Here is a 2961-nt window from a genome sequence, read left to right as displayed (position 1 = left end):
GCTGATAGAAGTGTGATTCTGTGATTAAACCTATACCTGTCACACAGCGCAAAAAAAAACAGGTCTCACATCTCTATTCAACCAAATCTGCACTGTTTTAGCTGGTCAAGTTATTTGTAGTGACCGTAAAAGCAGACTTTTTGTTCTGGGTTGAAAAAGCATTCCCAAATTTGCCATTCTCAAAATAACTAGTTTCTGGTATTTGAGGCCTACTTGAAATCTATCCCAAAAAGAAAATCTTACATTGAAGGTATTGATAGTGTCATTCAGAAAAACCTAAGACACACGCTAGCGTGCTGATAGAAGTGTGATTCTGTGATTAAACCTATACCTGTCACACAGCGCAAAAAAAAAACAGGTCTCACATCTCTATTCAACCAAATCTGCACTGTTTTAGCTGGTCAAGTTATTTGTAGTGACCGTAAAAGCACACTTTTTGTTCTGGGTTGAAAAAGCATTCCCAAATTTGCCATTCTCAAAATAACTAGTTTCTGGTATTTGAGGCCTACTTGAAATCTATCCCAAAAAGAAAATCTTACATTGAAGGTATTGATAAACAGGTCTCACATCTCTATTCAACCAAATCTGCACTGTTTTAGCTGGTCAAGTTATTTGTAGTGACCGTAAAAGCAGACTTTTTGTTCTGGGTTGAAAAAGCATTCCCAAATTTGCCATTCTCAAAATAACTAGTTTCTGGTATTTGAGGCCTACTTGAAATCTATCCCAAAAAGAAAATCTTACATTGAAGGTATTGATAGTGTCATTCAGAAAAACCTAAGACACACGCTAGCGTGCTGATAGAAGTGTGATTCTGTGATTAAACCTATACCTGTCACACAGCGCAAAAAAAAAACAGGTCTCACATCTCTATTCAACCAAATCTGCACTGTTTTAGCTGGTCAAGTTATTTGTAGTGACCGTAAAAGCACACTTTTTGTTCTAGGTTGAAAAAGCATTCCCAAATTTGCCATTCTCAAAATAACTAGTTTCTGGTATTTGAGGCCTACTTGAAATCTATCCCAAAAAGAAAATCTTACATTGAAGGTATTGATAGTGTCATTCAGAAAAACCTAAGACACACGCTAGCGTGCTGATAGAAGTGTGATTCTGTGATTAAACCTATACCTGTCACACAGCGCAAAAAAAAACAGGTCTCACATCTCTATTCAACCAAATCTGCACTGTTTTAGCTGGTCAAGTTATTTGTAGTGACCGTAAAAGCACACTTTTTGTTCTGGGTTGAAAAAGCATTCCCAAATTTGCCATTCTCAAAATAACTAGTTTCTGGTATTTGAGGCCTACTTGAAATCTATCCCAAAAAGAAAATCTTACATTGAAGGTATTGATAGTGTCATTCAGAAAAACCTAAGACACACGCTAGCGTGCTGATAGAAGTGTGATTCTGTGATTAAACCTATACCTGTCACACAGCGCAAAAAAAAACAGGTCTCACATCTCTATTCAACCAAATCTGCACTGTTTTAGCTGGTCAAGTTATTTGTAGTGACCGTAAAAGCACACTTTTTGTTCTGGGTTGAAAAAGCATTCCCAAATTTGCCATTCTCAAAATAACTAGTTTCTGGTATTTGAGGCCTACTTGAAATCTATCCCAAAAAGAAAATCTTACATTGAAGGTATTGATAGTGTCATTCAGAAAAACCTAAGACACACGCTAGCGTGCTGATAGAAGTGTGATTCTGTGATTAAACCTATACCTGTCACACAGCGCAAAAAAAAACAGGTCTCACATCTCTATTCAACCAAATCTGCACTGTTTTAGCTGGTCAAGTTATTTGTAGTGACCGTAAAAGCACACTTTTTGTTCTGGGTTGAAAAAGCATTCCCAAATTTGCCATTCTCAAAATAACTAGTTTCTGGTATTTGAGGCCTACTTGAAATCTATCCCAAAAAGAAAATCTTACATTGAAGGTATTGATAGTGTCATTCAGAAAAACCTAAGACACACGCTAGCGTGCTGATAGAAGTGTGATTCTGTGATTAAACCTATACCTGTCACACAGCGCAAAAAAAAACAGGTCTCACATCTCTATTCAACCAAATCTGCACTGTTTTAGCTGGTCAAGTTATTTGTAGTGACCGTAAAAGCACACTTTTTGTTCTGGGTTGAAAAAGCATTCCCAAATTTGCCATTCTCAAAATAACTAGTTTCTGGTATTTGAGGCCTACTTGAAATCTATCCCAAAAAGAAAATCTTACATTGAAGGTATTGATAGTGTCATTCAGAAAAACCTAAGACACACGCTAGCGTGCTGATAGAAGTGTGATTCTGTGATTAAACCTATACCTGTCACACAGCGCAAAAAAAAACAGGTCTCACATCTCTATTCAACCAAATCTGCACTGTTTTAGCTGGTCAAGTTATTTGTAGTGACCGTAAAAGCACACTTTTTGTTCTGGGTTGAAAAAGCATTCCCAAATTTGCCATTCTCAAAATAACTAGTTTCTGGTATTTGAGGCCTACTTGAAATCTATCCCAAAAAGAAAATCTTACATTGAAGGTATTGATAGTGTCATTCAGAAAAACCTAAGACACACGCTAGCGTGCTGATAGAAGTGTGATTCTGTGATTAAACCTATACCTGTCACACAGCGCAAAAAAAAACAGGTCTCACATCTCTATTCAACCAAATCTGCACTGTTTTAGCTGGTCAAGTTATTTGTAGTGACCGTAAAAGCACACTTTTTGTTCTGGGTTGAAAAAGCATTCCCAAATTTGCCATTCTCAAAATAACTAGTTTCTGGTATTTGAGGCCTACTTGAAATCTATCCCAAAAAGAAAATCTTACATTGAAGGTATTGATAGTGTCATTCAGAAAAACCTAAGACACACGCTAGCGTGCTGATAGAAGTGTGATTCTGTGATTAAACCTATACCTGTCACACAGCGCAAAAAAAAAACAGGTCTCACATCTCTATTCAACCAAATCTGCACTGTTTTAG

This window comes from Bufo bufo, chromosome 1 (genome assembly GCF_905171765.1).
Source record: "Bufo bufo chromosome 1, aBufBuf1.1, whole genome shotgun sequence".
Taxonomy (NCBI): Eukaryota; Metazoa; Chordata; class Amphibia; order Anura; family Bufonidae; genus Bufo; species Bufo bufo.
This window is presented reverse-complemented; position numbering follows the sequence as displayed.